The following is an 18,566-nucleotide window of genomic DNA, read 5'->3' on the forward strand; positions in this document are numbered from 1 at the left end:
ACATGTTTTGTAGTGAGCACCCTGAGCAGCCAGAGTGGTACCATCAAGCTCCTTCCCTGAGAACTACACTAAGCATCTCAACATCAAGCCCCCAGAGCTTTGGATTGTGTCTGTGAGCATCTATGTTTTATCTCGTTTTAATTTGTGCATCTTTTAGCAATATGTTTCCTAAGGTGAATTATTTTATGACAACAATCTTATTGCATATATTAGGCTTTCAACATTAGTTTGTGTTAATATTGTGATGCATTCATTCAACAAATATATAAGGACTTCCTACCCTGCTCTACCCTGTTTTACCACATATAGCCGTGAACAAGACACACACATCTATATCTCATGGGATTCATATTCTGAAGAAAAAAAAGGCAAGCATTACATTAATTTATCATGCAATTTATATGAAAAAATACCAATTAAAATTTATACATATGAAAAGAGTTAATCCATGAAACTTCAGGGAATAAAGGTTTAGGCAGAAGGCACAGATAGCACAAAGTCCCTAAGGTGTAAACAATGGGTATATTTGTGGGAGGCATAGGTAGTCAGTTCTGATGGTATGTTACTGGTGACAGGAGAGTGATACAGAGAGTAAATCAGTTGACAAATCATTATGGAATGGAAAGTAAGGGGAGACATTTGTATTTTATTCTATTTGTGAGGTAAGTTACATTGATGAAGTATGCTGGGATTTGCAAGTGCACATTGAACACAGGACGGCAATATGCCCACCAAATGCATGTTGCTTGGCTCCTGGTCTGCCTAGTAGAGTCACTACTTATTAGAGTTTGTCACAGAAGGCACAGCAGGGCAGGGAGATCTGGGGTCATTGTCTCTTATGCTCTTTCTTTCTAAATAAAATAAAGCTCCTAGAGAAGGATTTTTCACTTAGCACATCAACATATTTTCATTAGGACTAGCAAATTATTGTTTTTTTCAATATCCTCTTCAGTCACTTTAAACCAGTTTCACATGCAACATTATTTTTTTTTTTTTTGGTAGGATATTAAGATGAATGACCTGAATGAATATGGTACAATTCACACATGGGAATTTCTCAACAGAATTTGAACCAGTTCACAAAAGCAGAATACTACTATAAAATTAACACTTAGCTAAATTGATCTTATAGAAGACTGGAGGCCCAGTGCACAAAAATTTGTGCACTTAGAGGGGGGTCCCTCAGCCTGGCCTGTGCCCTCTCGCAGTCTGGGACCTCTCGGGGGATGTCCACCAGCTGGCTTAGGCTCGCTCACTGGGGTATCGGGCCTAAGCTGATAGTCAGACATCCCTCTGGCAGCCCGGGAGCTCCCGCCATCACCACTGTGCTGGCAGCCGTCAGCCTGGCTTGTGGCTAGCAGAGCTCTCCCTGTGGGAGTCACTGACCATCAGGGGGCAGCTCCTGCATTGAGCATCTGCCCCCTGGTGATCAGTTTGTGTCATAGTGACCAGTCATTCCCAATCATTCTGCTGTTAAGGTCAATTTGCACATTACCCTTTTATTATATAGGATAGAGGCCTGGTGCACAGGTAGAGGCCGGCTTGTTAGCCCTGAAGGGTGTCCCAGATAAGGGTGGGGGTTTAGCTGGGGTGCCTGGCCAGCCTGGCTGAGGGCCATTATCAGGCTGGCCAGACCTCCTTCAGGGTGGGGTCCCCGCTGGGGTGCCTGGCCAGCCTGGGTGAGGGGCTGATGGCTGTTTGCAGGCTGGTCAAGCCCCCAGTGGGGACCTTCACCCCATGGGGGTGTGGCCAGCCTGGGTGAGGGGCTGAGGGCCGTTTTCAGGCTGACCACACCCCCGCAGCAACCCAAGCTCCCAGCCTCTCCTTTTTTTTTTTCTGGGGTTTATTTATCTTCTATAATTGAAACTTTGTAGCCTTGCGTGGAGCCCAGGACCGGCCAGGGCAGGCAGGAAGCTTGGCTTCCTCCATCACCAGGGGCAACCCAAGCCTCCTGCTCGCTCCAGCTCCATGGCTGCTGCCATCTTAGTTGGGTTAATTTGCATACTCACTCCTAATTGGATGGTGGGCGTGACTTGTGGGTGTGGCTTGAACATAGTGGAGGGATGGTTAATTTACTTTTATTATATAGGATATCTATTGTCTTGAAAACTTTTATTAGAAGTCATCATGAAAGCTCTGAGTCACAAAGAAGTTCACAGAACTTTCCCCTGTGACTCAAGGCAACTTTTAGTTATGAAATAAACATAATCTGGGCTTTTTGCCCCACCCAGGAAAGACAGCTACAGTTCATTCCCTTTGATTTGACATATTTTCCAAGCTTAGAAAAAATTAGGAGAGGTGGAGAAAATATATTCTACTGGTAAACTAATGTTTGTAACACATATAAATTTAATACCTTAGATAAAAATTGTCATTGTTAGAATATACATAACAATGGGTTTTGCTCTAAGAAGGCCCCAGTGGACAAAGTCAGTAATATCTATTGAAATTTCTTTATTGACTTTTCTCATTACCACATTTATAATGCTGCAATTATAATGAATTTTCTGTGCATGAGCTGAGGCAAACCTGTCCGTCTATGTCAGAGCCAGGAACTACTACTGAGAGAATATTTTAAGGAGTTTCTAATACACCCTGGCAATAATCCAAAGGTAACCTATTCCAGGAAAGAAATCTCACATTTGGGAAATTAAAGTAGGTGTTTGACTTTTTTGTGTTTATAAAGGGAAGGAGAAAGGTGAAAGGAAGGACCATAAAGACAAGGTCTGTAAGAGCAACATATAAGGGGTTATTTTCGAAATAAAATTGTGGAAAATGCGGTCAAGTCCATATCCAATAAAATAATTTCACGTTTAAAGTAGGAATAATTTAGTAAATATTCTATTGCCTTCAACTAACACCCAACAAACTGGGATAGCTCAAACAGTAAGTGATTGTGATAGAAGATCCTAAGGGAATCAAAGCCAATAGGTATGGGTATTATTGGTGAATACGACGTAGGAATTAGAAAGCTAACTGGGACTGACAGTATTTTCTGTTAATTCTACTTCATTCTGCTTTATTTTTCTGATTCATTTTTTTTCTTCTGAAGATATATTTCTCTACATCTCCATGTAAATGTGTATCATTACATTCATACCATTGAAAAATCTGAGTGCACAAACCCAAAGTCTTTTGTGTTGCCCGTTTGGGAGTAGATGCATATCTCTGTAGAGAACATCTATAGCCAAGAGTTAGTGGTCACATCATGCAAACATTTGCAGGAGACTAATTTCTATGGTGGACTTCTTTTCTCATTGAAAAGCTTTCATGAAATTGATTTCATCTTCCTGTATGCAGAAAGAGATGTGCTCAGATCTAATATTAGATCACAAATATCTCTATCATGATAAGGTGGTAATGAGGTATCTAATAAATGTGGTAGATTTATTGCAAGCAAGTCAAGATGAGAATGTATGTCCTTCCACTCTTACCTCCAGATCAAAATCCTCACACATAAATTGAACTTCATAAACTTAAGCACATATGCTTACATTTTCTTCTTTTTCATATCCAAAATTATTCTCTAAAGTGGTCATATATTGTTGTGGTTCAATAACTTTTAATGTTTCCCTCATTTTAAAATAATGAACTTTCTGAAATAATATAATGATGAAAAGATTTAAAAAGTCACAAGAACAAAATAATTACAATTAGCTATTTCCCAATAGAGGGTATCTTTGAAGTCAAATAGAACAAAGCAGAGACTGTCCAAAATATAATTAAGGGGATTAAATATTGTCTACAGAAAGTATGATTATATATTTTAAAGAAAGCAATGGTGCAGTGAATTTTATTAATATATCTAAGAAAAGACTATAACAGAAAGAATGTGATATCCATTAATGTACTTAAATGAAGTTAGATTTGAGTAGTGGTAATTTGTTCAAGGTTCTACTGTCTTCTGATTCCATTTCTTGTCACCCTCTCTTGACTAATTCTTTACTTTCTTCTATAACTAAAAAAAATAGTAGTAAATCAATGAAGGAGGTAAGTGATTTTCCCAATATCATGTATGAATTGTGTATCAAGAAACAAACTAACAGGACTCCAGCTTATGTTGTATTTTTATATTTTACTTATTTTTTATATATCTTTGTAGTTGAAAGTATTACAGATATCCCCCATCTTTACCCCATTCACCCCCTCCACCCAGCTCTTGCCCACTCGCCTTGCCTTCACTGCACTAGTGTCTCTGTCCATGGGTTATGCATATATACGTATTGGTTATTTTGTTAATTTCATATATATATATATATATATATATATATATATATATATATATATATTGATTTTTACAGAGAGGAAGGGAAAAAGAGGGATACAGAGTTAGAAACATTAATCAGCTGCTTCCTGCAGACCCCATACTGGGGATGTGCCTGTAACCAAGGTACATGCCCTTGAACCCGGAATCCAGCCTGGGACCTTTCAGTCCGCAGGCCAACGTTCTATCCACTGAGCCAAACCGGTTAGGGCTATTTGGTTAATTTCTTCCTGCCCCTCCCAACTTCCCTCTGAGATTTGTCAGTCTGTTGCATGCAGTTGCATTCGTCAATCTGGATCTATTTTCTTTGTCAGCTTATTTTGTTCATTAGATTCCACATATAAGTTATATATATCCTGCATTTTCTAATTGTTTCCAGGAACAAAGAATGAAGTTGAGTCTTAAAAAGGAGAAAGGCTATACATGGTGTCTCATCGTTTAAAAGAAAAGGTGTGTGTGTGTGTGTGTGTGTGTGTGTGTGTGTGTGTGTGTGTGTAAGTAAAAAGAGAAGCAACATATTCTCACTTTAAAGGTATTTTTTGGCATTTCAATTTTTATAGATCGTTATGTATAAATAAAATATATTAATGTAAATAAGTTTTCATAAATGCATACTATTTAGTTCAAAAGCATACTAATGTTCAAGCACAAAAACTGGTATAATATTTGCCTATAATCTGATTTATATTTCTAAATTGTATGCACTAATCAGGGACAATCAGTAATCAGTGTGGTATGTCTCATGGCATAAATCAAAGGCCCTAGACAACTGTCAATGTCCTCACCATATATGTTCTCACTATGAGGGCGATCACTGACTACCGGCTTATAAACTAATTGTGTGCTATCCCTCAAGGGAGGTTTCTAGTCTCTTTCATTTTGATAATGCAGGCACATAAGTCATTGCCAAGAACAGCTTCATTTTATCCCCATAGCACAGATAAATTCTCTCCAATCTTAAATCAGCATTCATATGGTAAATTCACTCACAATTCCTAAGAATGTTTCTGGCCCATTTCCCATCTTCCAAAGTCATAAACCTGGCAAAACTCTAAAAGCAAGAGCCAAAAGCCTATCTGAATATTAAAAAATGGATTTTAAGCATTCACTTTTTTCAAATGACATGCTCTTAGCATTGTCTATTTTCTGGATGATGATTTTTCATCCCATAGTTTTTGGATTTCCAACTTAGTGTATACTAAATCACTTATTCAGTGACTGAGGTACCCATTTAACAGGGACTGTAATCATAGTGCTTTGAAAGATACTGCCCATCATCCAGCAACACTATTTCCTTATTCTCTTTAGTTATTAATGAAAATTAAAAGATCGAATAATATATTTAAAACAAAATTTGAAAATTAGCTGAAGAATTATCACTGCTATGGCATAGGGTAATACCATTAGCCTTAATGTCTTTCAGAACTTCACCAAAGGAAATCAGAGATATCATTGTACGAACTAATCACAGCCACCCTGTGGGAATTACACCTCTCATAACTGATTATAAATTTTTTACAGTTATGAATGGTGTATTAGTCTGCTCAGTCTGCCATTACAGAATGTCATAAACTGGGTGGCTTAAACAGCATTTTCTTCTTCTTACAGTCCTGGAAGCTGGGAAGTCTAAGATCAAAGTGCTGGCTGATTCAGTTCTGGTTAGGGGCCTCAGCCCTCTTCCTAGTTTGCAAAGTGACATCTTCCCACTGCAGAGAGAGAGAGAGAGAGAGAGAGAGAGAGAGAGAGAGAGAGAGAGAGAGAGAGAGGACGGTGCCTGTATTTACTTGGGTAAATGAAACATTCGAACAAATAGGAAGGTCGGAGATTAAAAAAAGGTAGTTTAGTATGACAATTCTCATGATCTGAGACTTTGAGTATCATGTCATCTATTAACATACATATTGAATATACATGCTAACTAACACAATGGTTCTACTGGCTTACTGTCTTTTTCAGCAGACTTTTACACAGTACATCATGTATGCAGGCATTGAGTTAATAAGCTCTTGGGATTCAAAGATCTCTCTCTGTTACTCCTTTACATTCATACTAGAGGACCGATGCATGAAGATTCATGCAAGAATGGGCCTTCCTTCCCCTGGCTGCTGGCACCGCCTTTGCTCGGTCTCAGAGACACCTTTCTGCCTTCAGTCAGGCCTGGAGCCGCCTTTCCACCTTCCCCCACTACCCAGAGGCCCGGAGAGGCTGGGGCAGTGTGGCAAATGACTCGCCCTGCCCCTGGCCGCTCAGCGCCTGCATATGCAAATTAACCTGCCATCTTTGTTGGGTTAATTTGAATACTCACTCCTGATTGGCTGGTGGGCGTCGCCAAGGTATGCTCAATTTTCATATTTCTCTTTTATTAGTGTAGATGTATCCCTTTCCCCAACACAATCCCTAAACACTGGCAACCACCAATGTTTTTCTATCACTGTAATTTAATCATTCAAGCATGTTATATAAGTGGATGCTAAAAGTTTTTCACTTAGCATAATGCCCTTGAGATTCATCCAAGTTGTGTGTATCAATGGTTCATTCCTTTTTTAGAGCTAAGAAGTATTTTATGATATGAATACAGTGGGGCCTCGACTTACGAGTTTAATTCATTCCATGATGGAGCTCATAACTCAAATTACTTGTATGTCAAATCAAAAAGTGAATGAGTGAGACACGTGATGCTGGGCTGATGTTGTGGCGTTCACTGTAACGTTCGCTGCGCCAACTAGCGGTGGGGTATCTGAAGCTAGCTCATAACCCGAATTTTAGCTCGCAACTCAAAGCAAAAAATTGGCCGAGAGACGGCTCGTATCTCGAAAAACTCATTAGTCAGGACACTCGTAAGTCAAGGCCCCACTGTATATCACAGTTTGTTTAACCATTCACTTGTTGAGGCATATTTCTGTTGTTTTCAGGTTTTGGCTATTACACATAAAGTTGCTATGAACATTCTCATACATACTTTCCTGTGGACATAAATTTTCAATTCTCAGTGATAAATATAATCTTTGAGTCTTAAAATAGTTCTATGTTTATTTTTACAAGAAAATGCCAGACTCTTTAGAGTGACTATTTTACTTTATATTCCCACCATCAATATTGAGAGATTCAGTTTATGTGTATCCTCACCAGCACTTGGGATTGTCATTAACATTATTTTTTCTGCTATTTTAGCTCTTCTATTGTATGCATGGTGATATCTCATCAAAGCCTTAATTCCGATTTTCCTAATGGCTCATAATGACGAACATGTTTTTTATGTGCTTATTTGCCAATCTGAGATGCTAATCAGTAAACTGACCATTTGTATTCAAATATTTTCCCATTTAATGATTTTTTTTAACCATTGAGTTTTGAGAGTTCTTTATATAATTTATTTATTATTTGTCAAATATGTAGTTAAGTTTGCAATAGTTTTTCTCGGTCTGTAACTTGTCGTTTCATTCTACTGTTAACTGGAAATTTCACAAACAAAAGTTTTAAATTTTGATGGATCAGATATTTAGTGTCAAGCTTAAAAATTGTTCACTCAGTCCTAGGTACCAAAGATTTTAGCCTATGTTATCTTCTAAAAGTTTATAATTATAATTTTTATGATTTTTTATTTAATTATGTGATCCAAATATAATATTTTTGCATAAGGTGTGAAGATAAGGTCAAAGTTTTTTGTCTTCCACAGTGAATTCCTTTTGCATCTTCATCAAAAATCAGTTGGCCATACATGTGTGGAACTATTCCTGCTACATTGATCTATGTGCCTATTCCTCTACCAGAACGATATGCCTTTATTACTGTTTCTATGTATTAAATCTTGAAATTGGATAGGCTGATTATTCATAGCTTAGTCTTCTTTTTAAAAGTGCTTTAGCTATTCTAGTTCCTTTGCTTTTCTATTTAGAATAATCTTGTTTATATCTACAAAAAATACTGATAGGAATTGCATTAAATGTATATATCCTTTTGGGGAGAATTAACATATATGTTCTGGTATGCCTTCCAAACCACAAGCAAGGCATGTCTCACCATCTTATTAAGTATTTAATTGCTTTCATCAAAACTTTATAGGGTTTTTGAAAATAATTTTCAGCATATGTGCTCTGTACAGTTTTGTTAGATTTATACCTAAGTATTATAATTTTAATTTCAGTTCTATGTGTCCACTACCAGTCTATAGAAATGAAATTGGTTTTGTATGTTAATCTTTTATATTGAGACTTTGCTGAACTCCTTTATTAGTTTTAGATTATTTTGAAGTAAATTTCTTGATATTTTCTACATACTCATATCATGCACAAATAGCAACAGTTTTATTTCTCCCCTTCTGATCTGTATGCCTTTTATTTCCTTTACTTACCCTACTTCCTTGGCTAAAACTTCTAGTGCTATAAATCTCTCTTCTCAGCATGCTACCATGTATTTGCATTTTCATTAAATTCATTGTATTTTTTAGATTCCCCTTTACTAGTAAACTTCCTCATTGACCCCTGCACAATTCAGAAGTGTCTATTTTAGCTTCCAAATGCTTGTAGATTTTCCCATTATCTCTCTTTTATTGATTTGTAATTTGATATCATTTTGCCCAGATAATGCATTCTGTATTATTTCAGTTATTTAAATTTATTGAAGTTATAGGGCCCAGAATATGATCTTTCTATATGTTCAATAATGACTAAAAATAATGTGTATTCTTTAGTTATTGAGGGAATGTTCTATAAATGTCAATTAGATCCTGTTGACTGATGGTGTTAAGTTCTGCATCTTGCTGATCTCATGTCTAGTTTTTCTATCAATTGTTGAGAGCAATGTTGAAATTTTAATAGTAATTATAGATTTGGTTATTCTCCATTTTAGTTTCATTCATTTTCCCCCCACATAGTTTGCAGCTCTCTTAGGGGAAGGCCACCTTGTTACTGCTGGGTGGTTGTAAAATTTCAAGTTCCCTATGTGTTCTCTACTAGCTCACATGGGGGGTAGGGTGTGGCTGTTTCTTAAAAGTGGGCAGGAACAAAAATCTTCATTCCTACTTGCTCTTGTCTACTACCTTAGCATGCAGACGGAGACACACCCTTAAGGCCTGTTGCGGTGGAAGCCTAGGCTCCCCATTTATCCTTTGCTAGATGGGACAACAGTCTTTTATATACATGTTTATTTTTTTTCCAATTTTTGTTGTTGTTTGTTTTGTTTTGGCTGGAGTAGAATTGTTATTTTGTAAAACATTGTCCCTTTCCTGGTCTTTTTGCTAAAGAGAGCAAGATTTTCTTTTTTTATTTATTTATTTGTTTTTTGTCTATGTTAATTAATATTTCTGATTCATCAACTTCTCCAATAGCCAGTGTGGAATATAAAAAACAAAAATAAATCACCAGGTGAACTCACCATCATTTCAAACCATGGGTTTCATGGCCCCTAGCCAGAATGCCTCCTTTCCTCCTCCTTTCAGAATTTTTGTATTGTTGTTTTCTATTTTATATCCAATTATTTTAGCTGTATTTAGCAAGATGAATAAAAATTGTCTGTGTACTCATGTACCCTTAAACATGATCCTTTTCATTTTCAAATGATTTTATTTATTTTATAATAAAGTAAGCAAGACAGGTTTCATAGATCTTATATTGTACTTCTAATTTCTACCATCATTTGTACTAGTTTGTGAGATGCATGCTCATTAACCAGAGTTTTTATTTTAATATGACTAGCAATATAGCCCACGTTTCTTTCCTAATACTTTGCAGATGTGAAATAGCTAAGTCCTCCTTTTTAAAAACAGCATACTGGGATTTCAATGATAATGTGAGTTTGGACAAGAGTTCATAGGAAGATCTAGCTTTCTGCTCTACCTTGGTACTGCAAAAAAAAAAAAAAAAAAAAAAATGCTTCTAGCCAGTTGTGCCCTCACCCAGGTCTCAGGCTGCAAGATGCCAAATCTCCCAAATCAAGAGAGAAAAATAAAGAAAATTATAGGTTAAGTGTATTTAAAATATGAGTGGCAACATAAAGGTCTAACAGTCCTAATAACGATTAAGTAGCAGAAATCTGAATGATATTGCTAAAGTGGCTTTATTATTTTACTGTCTGCCTTAAATCTATATATGTATTATTAAATTTTATTCTTTGGTAATATTATTTACTGTTTAATAATCCTGTTTGGTAGCAATGGATTCAAAATAACAACAAAAATCTCACATGTAGTGGAAACCGAAATAGAGATTTATCAATTTTTATAAAAGTTGATGGTGAGTTTCAACATGTTCCTTATCTACAATCCAGGAAATTATGTGGACCATACAAATAATAATTCCATATTGAAACCAATATGGAGGGAAGTGCAAAATTTGCAAATTACAGTCTCTATTGGACATGGGCCAGGACTCAGAAAAGCGCTTTCCTTTGATACTGGGTCTAAGTTACCAGTCCAGACTAGACTCTCAATACTCTATGGTGAATTGGTTTCAGCAATTTTTATCCTTCCTCTCCTTTTATAAAATTTATTTGAATTTTAATTCACCTCCCACAGCCCATTAACTGTATTTAATGTGTTAATTTCAAGAGCAATTTTCAGAATCAAATCCCTTTTATCTACCCCAGTAATATCCAGATTTATTGATACAATAGTACTATCAGTTTAACAGTTTGGATTCAGGAATAATGGGAATTAAAATAAAAGAGGATAGGTTCATTATTGCTATAACAGCTACCTTCCCTGCCTCTAATAGCTTCAGCCCTTTCTTCCTTGCCTTTTTATCCCATAACTTATCCTACTATGTCATGTAAGATACACATACTATGTAATGAAAGATAATCTTGTTAGAGGAAAAGGGGCAATTTATATTATATATTATTATACACATGTGAAAACAATCTTATATTTATGAGAACCACAGAGCACAATTTTTGTAAGGCAGATGATTATAGTGTTGGCCTATTACATTTTTATAAACAGCTTACTGAATTTTCTGTCTCAATATGACACTTTGTAAATTTATTTTAATGATTATCCTGCAATTGGGCCATATACAACCCTCCTTCACTTTCACATAAAATCATTCTTAAGTGGATTAAGTAACTTTCTGATTAATCCAGTTTAACTTTATAATTTTATAACTGATCCACAGCTTTCCTCCTATTGTTGGTAGTAAAATGTGTGGCTCGGAAGAGAGGATAGGAGGGAGATAGTGGTCTGCTTTTCTATTCTGCCTCCATCTTTGCCTCTGGCAGTTGCCCTGAGCATGGGGATCCAATTTGGCAAATTGCCATACTAGTGCCAAAGCAAAAATCTATTCCTGGCTCTAACTTGGTCCTGTTTCATCACACACTAGTGGTCTCTGTTGGTGTGAGAAGGAATGCGTTTGTGCTTGAGATCCTACGCAAATTGCTATCCACCCTACCCATTATTAAAGTCTCTCTCATATAGGGTGGCTATGTCTCCCATTGGTCATACATCTCTACATCTCTCTCCTAGTTGGGCATCACCTTGAAATAGTGGCCAATTGAATAGCTCTCTTTTCTGCTTCCTGCTCTTACCATAGTCTATTATTCATTCCTATTTAGACTATATTATAGTTTCTTCTCACTCTGCTGATTAAGTATCACTTTATCCTCCATAGCTCTGAAGATTCTGCAGTTAAATGATAGTCTCCCCTTTTGTAGATATTCTTCTCTACAAGGTGAATCTCTTGGAAAGTTCCCATATGTCCCTTTTCCCATCCTCCAATTTGTCAGCCATTCCATGACCCATTATTCTGTCTTTATTGATGATACAATATTGTCTACCTTGCAGAAAGGTTGTAAGGATTGTATATAAAATAAGTAAAAAAAAAACATGTACAGAATAGCAGTTATTATCAGAATGTTACAACTGAAAACAGAGAAGAGAATCATTTAGGGGAAAATCTGCAAGGTACCTTTTGCTAGCAACTAGGAATTAATGTAGTGGCAGAGACAAGATGCCAAATATAGACATTTTTGTCTTTTTGTCAGCTTCACACAATATTAATTTTACTGATATAATCATACCAAGATATGCTAGTATAAATTACCATTGTAGCCTAAAATCTAGAGCATGTTTATGTTACTTCCCAAAGTACATTTCTACTATCAAATTATCGACAGCATTTCCATTTTTGCAGACTACTTTTATAGCTACCACCATTCTTTAACATTTTTTAAACCACATTTTTAAGGCAGTGTGAATGACAGCTACATAAAAATGGTCGTGATTTAATGCATTGTCTTAAGAACACAGCTGTTGGTTTCATCCCCAAGTTACTTTGCTAGTGGTTAAATTGTGGTTCTTTCCCAGACAAAAGCTAAATTTAGCACATCTCCTTGGGTAAAATAAAGAAGAATATTGATGCTATGCAAGAATTTTACAACTACTGGTCTTTCACCCTCTTGGTAGTTTTAAATGAAACAAATACATCATAGAGTGAAATTATTTGGACATATGTCAGAGGAAACTCAAAGAAAAAATAACCAGCCCTCTGTGAAGGACTCTTCAGTTTCCAAAGGAGTGCACAGGAGGTGTGCAGACAAATCTTATTACTGGGTAATGGGATTTATTTGCGTGTCCAGACACCAGTTTGAAAATGCAATTCTGATCAAGACATAGGCAGAAGAGTTCTTAAATGGAACAAAATTCTGTCTTCAGGAAAGATGGAATATATTTCACTGAAGTCAATCTGATTCCCATTTTATTAGGTTGCTTGAAGGAACAGAAAATCTTTGCTGACACAGGAAATGCTAAAGCCTCCTGAGCTTGGTCCTTTGAAGTAAGGTCTACAATAGACAGTAGGCAAAAGAACAAGGGATCCTGGGAAAGGTAGGCTCAGAAACTCTATGGATTTCTACATGGCATCACTTTTCTTGCCCAAGTAAGGCCTAGATTATGAACAGTAGAGCATTTTAAAGTATTACATAATTTATATTAAATAGTACAAATCTACCAGATGCAGTGTCAAAATCTATTCACACTCCAAAAAATAAAGCCACATGACTGTTAACATATTTTTCTCAATAATTGTTATCTAAAATAATGCATTAACTAGAATTATGCTGTCTCAGAGCAGGAACTGGCTTTTTTTTTTTTTTTTTTTTCCTTTGAAGAGGCAGGTAGTAAATGTTTTAGGCTTTGTTGGCCAAAAGCTCTATGTCACTACTACTCCATATTACCATTACAGTACAAAGTAGCCATAAAAAAAATCCGTGAATAATTGGCCATAGCTGGATTTGGCCAGAAATTTATGGGCTGATAATATTGATGCTAGCCAGTTAACATCTTTGTCAATGGCAGCCATAGCAGCAATTACAGTTTCTGCCATGTGATATCTGTTAATAAATAAATAATTAAAAAAGCATCTGATTTATGTCCATGGTTGTTCATCCTCTCTTTACTCTTTTATACATGACTTCTTCTTTGATACCATTGCAGTTGGTTAGTTCTTAGACCACCAGAACATTCTGAAAAAATTAACTTAAAAATATCAAATGGACACAATGTCATTTCTATGGTATCACTGTCAAAAAAATCCATAACATGAATCTATTCATGAGGGAATATTAGAACAAACCAAACTGTGGGAGCTTCTACAAAAATGCCCAGGCCGAGAAAGATAAAGGAAGGCTGACATAATGTCCCCAAATAAAGGAAGCTAGAACAGCATGAAAAACAAATACAATGGGTATCCCTGGAGTAGAACCTAGATAACGGGGAAAAAAGCTATAGATGTCATTTAGTGGACAAATAAAAAAACTGGAATATACATTGCACATTAAATAAAAGTGCTGAATCTATGTTAAAGGTGCTTAATGGGGTTATGAAAAACAATGACCTTGTTCTTAACAAATCCTTAAGTATTTAGTAATGGAGTTTTGGGTAATAATATGAACACCTCACTCATAAATGAATCAGGTGGAATAATATACTAGCACGTATAAACTGATAGTGATAAAGCAAATGGGGGCAAATCAGGCTAAATTATATGCAAAAATTACTTGTAAAAAGTTATTTTAAAAGTACTCTTGCCCAGCCTCCCCAGATGTTGATACATAGGAAATAGGAAACATCAAGGTATTTTCACAGATGATTTTTAGCACTACATAATATCTTCTGCTTTAGACAGATGAATAGATAAAACAGTAGATACTCGGTAAAGCAATGAATGGATGCAACAATTGCAGAGACTTCTAAAAATAAAAAATAATGTTTTTTTTCCTCTAAGAAAATCATTCTTAAAGATTTTCCAATAACTAAAACTTTTAAGCCTTGAAAAATTTAACCAAGGAAATTCCAAGTAATTCCCTCAAAGTACCCAATCAGCAGGAACTACCTAAAATACTTTCTTCAGCTATTTTTTAATTAGATTATGTTTTGCCTGTAAACCAGATTAACAAGAACAAAAACACACAGTGTTTGAGCTCAGTGCTGAGTAAGAGCACAGCAAAATAATTTGATGAACCAAGAAAACAAGTTTTCAAAATGAGGATAAAATGGAGGAGTTTTCAGACAGATGGGGCCTGAAAGAATGAAATGAACAATAGGAAGTTACAAATCCCTGAAAGTCCAGGTGGAAGTTGGTTAGGGGGACAAATGTTATTTTCTGGATAGGTAATCTTCAGGGTTAGAAGAATATTCCTTCTCTGGCAATTTTAGAAGAGCTTTTTGTTCATTCTAAATGAGCTTTGCTTTTAAACAGGTTGATGTTGCCTATATTACATTAGTGTTTTTAAAATTAATATAAGTGTATAAGTTCTAGGAATCTACATGCTGGTTTATGCTAAGGTCTTCCAACTTAGAATACTGAAAAAATATGGAAAATCTTGAATTATTTGAAACTGCTTTTTCAAAAACCTCTTTGCTGAACTACAATTGACATACAAAAGGCTACAGGTATTTAACATATACAATTTGATGAGTTTGGATATAAGTATACAGCTATGAAATCATTACAGTTATTAAGGCCATAAATTTATCCATCACTTCTACAAGTTTCCTCCTGCCATCCTTATTTATTAAATTATTTTTATATTGATGTTTATGTGTGTGGTAATAACACTTAGCATAAGCTCTATCTTATTAGCAACATTTTAAGTATTAAATACAGTATTTTCAACTATAGGCCCAATGTTGTACAGTCGATATCCAGAAGTTATTAATCCTGAATCACTGAAACTTTTACCCTTAGACTGACTTGTGTCTAAACCATGAGTTGAACCAATCACTAAAAGCATGGGTACGGAGGCTATTTCAAAACTGGGGAAATAGAATGAACCCTGAAGAGCATTGCCAGGTCTAACAAAAAATACTAATTGTGTTATATAAAATAAATTAACTTATAAAAATATTAAAAGCATATTATTATAATTTCTATTTTTAAACCAGGGGCTGAACTGAGACTTATGGTTTCCCAAATAATGTCTTTTCAAGAAACCTGAACTCAGATCTGGTTATAGTTTTTAAAGTGTCAATACATTCTATTGCTAGAAACATACCTGAAAGCTGCAAATGGCAATATTATAAAATTAGATAAAGCAATTCCAAAGTGACCAGTAAAACAATTCCTTGAAAATTAAAATATCCTCAAATTGTGATTTTCCAGAAATTCTGTTGATACATTTACAGCTTTGCAGCAATATCAACTATTTTGATCTGAAGTTGGCCAACTGAATTCCATAAAATGTCATTTATCTTGCTCCAGACCTTGAAACATTTCTTCTCCTACAAACTCTTTTCAAATTATAGATATTGTTATCACAGTGGAAGGTCATTTTAAATATGTTTGTTCAAATAATGCTTAAAATCAATAGCATTTCTGCATATCTCCACACAGTGATTCAGCAGGTAAAGAATCAAAGAATATAGAATTTTTGCTGCTGAAAGTCACCTTTATAAAAAAAAAATAGCATTAGACCTTATTTATTTTTGTTTTGAGGCTTTACTTTGATTGACGTATATCATACCCATTCCTGTTTATGACTGATGTTTCTTGGATATGAAACATATTAATATAATTATGAATCATAATTTGGCATTAGAGTATTTTTACAGATATTATTGAATCCTTCAAGTAACTTCTTTTTAAACAAAAGCAAGTAGCTTGTGGATATAGGAAATAGCTATCTGTTAAATGTCAATCACAGGCATATATTCACACACACACACAATAAGTGTAACTGTAGGAAGTCCTATTTTCAATGATTCCTGATCTCTATCTCCAGCTCCAAAGCCATTTGACTCTGCCTGTGTGAAATATACTAGTTACCATCCTGCGGCTTAACCACTGATTTCCCATTCTTCACTAGTAGCAGCAGGTAAAGAACTGCAGTGGTAATTTTGCCTTAATATACGTTATCAAATTGTTTGTTTTAAATGATATATTCCTTTCTTCTAGTCCATGGTCGGCAAACTGCAGCTCGCGAGCCACATGTGGTTCTTTGACCCCTTGAGTGTGGCTCTTCCTAAGCCTTAGGAGTACCCTAATTAAGTTAATAACAATGTACCTACCTATATAGTTTAAGTTTAAAAAATTTGGCTCGCAAAAGAAATTTCAATCATTGTACTGTTGATATTTGGCACTGTTGACTAATGAGTTTGCCAACCACTGCCCTAGATCATAAATAAATGTAGCTATAGAATATTTCACCATTATAACTGTATCTATAAATTTGTACTGAAAAATCAATTATGATTTTATATATATAATAGAGGCCCGGTGCACAAAAATTTGTGCACTCGGGGGGGAAGAAGGGGGGTCCCTCAGCCCGGCCTGTGCCCTCTCGCAGTCTGGGACCCCTCGGTAGATAACAACCTGCTGGCTTAGGCCTGCTCCCGGGTGGCAGAGGGCAGGCCCAATCCCTAGGTGCAGCCCCTGGTCGGGCTCAGAGCAGGGCTGATTGGGGAATTGGGGCGCCACCCCTGTCATGCACAGAGCAGGGCGGATCAGGAGGTTGCGATGCCACCCTCAGTCACGCTCAGGGTAGGGCCGATTGGGGGGATGGGGCACCATCTTCTGTCACTCTCAAGGCAGGGTCGATGGGGAGGTTGCAGCACCACCCCCTGTCACGCACAGAGCAGGGCTGATCAGGGGTTTGGGGAGCTCCCCCCTGTCACGCACAGAGCAGGGCCAATCAGGGGGTTGAGGAGCTCCCCCCTGTCACTGACAGAGTAGGGCTGATAGGGGAGTTGGGGCACCGCCCCCTGTCACACACAGAGCAGGGCGGACCAGGGGGTTGGGGCGCTGCACCCTGTCACACTAGGGCGGGGCTGATGGGGAGGTTATGGCTCTACCCCGTCACACACAGAGCAGGGCCCATGGGGAGGGGGTTGGGGCGCCGCACCCTGTCACACACAGAGCAGGGCCGATCAGGGGGTTGTGGCCCCGCCCCCTGTCACACACAGAGCCGCAGGGCGATCAGGGGATTTGGGCACTGCCCCCTGTCACGCAGCTCCAGGGGTCAGGAAGCCTAGCGGCTCCACTGATCCCAGTGCTGGGAGGCCTCATGGCTCCGCTGATGCCGGTGCTGGGAGGCATATTACCCTTTTACTATGTAGGATAGAGGCCTGGTGCACGGTGGGGGCCGGCTGGTTTGCCTTGAAGGGTGTCCTGGATCAGGCCTGGTGCATGGGTGGGGGTCCCGCTTGGGTGCCTAGCCAGCCTGGGTGAGGGGCTGATGGCTGTTTGAAGCTGGTCACACCCCCTTCAGGGTGGGGGTCCCCACTCGGGTGCTTGGCTAGTCTGGGTGAGGGGCTGAGGGCTGTTTTCAGGCTGGCGGGTGACTGAAGCTCCCAACCGCTCCTTTTTTTCTTTTCTTTTTTATTCTGGGCCAGCTTTAGCCTGCGGCTTGGCTCCAGCTCTGAGGCCTCAGCTGCTGAAAGCAGGTATCTGGTTTGTTTGTGTTCTATAATCGAAACACTGTTTCAACTCCAGCTCTGAGATCCCGGCTGGCTGAAAGCAGGTTTCTGGAGTTTGTTTAGATTCTATATTTGTAACAATGCTTCAAACTGCAAGCTCAGAGGCCGGCAGCGGTGGGTGGGGAACATTGGCTTCCTCCGTCAGTGAAGCAAGCAAGCCTCATGTTCGCTTCAAGCTGCTTGGCTGCCGGCCGCCATCTTGGCTGGCAGTTAATTTGCATATCGCCCTGATTAGCCAATGGGAAGGGTAGCGGAGGTACGGATAATTACCATGGTTCTCTTTTATTTGATAGGATTTTTTTATTTTTAAAAAATCATAATCATAGGCATTCATCTCAAAAACTCTAAAATGACTTTAACAATGATATTAATTTTCATTAAACTTATTTTTAAAATGTT

The sequence above is a fragment of the Myotis myotis genome, unplaced genomic scaffold, assembly GCF_014108235.1.
Source record: "Myotis myotis isolate mMyoMyo1 unplaced genomic scaffold, mMyoMyo1.p scaffold_m19_p_7, whole genome shotgun sequence".
Classification (NCBI taxonomy): Eukaryota; Metazoa; Chordata; class Mammalia; order Chiroptera; family Vespertilionidae; genus Myotis; species Myotis myotis.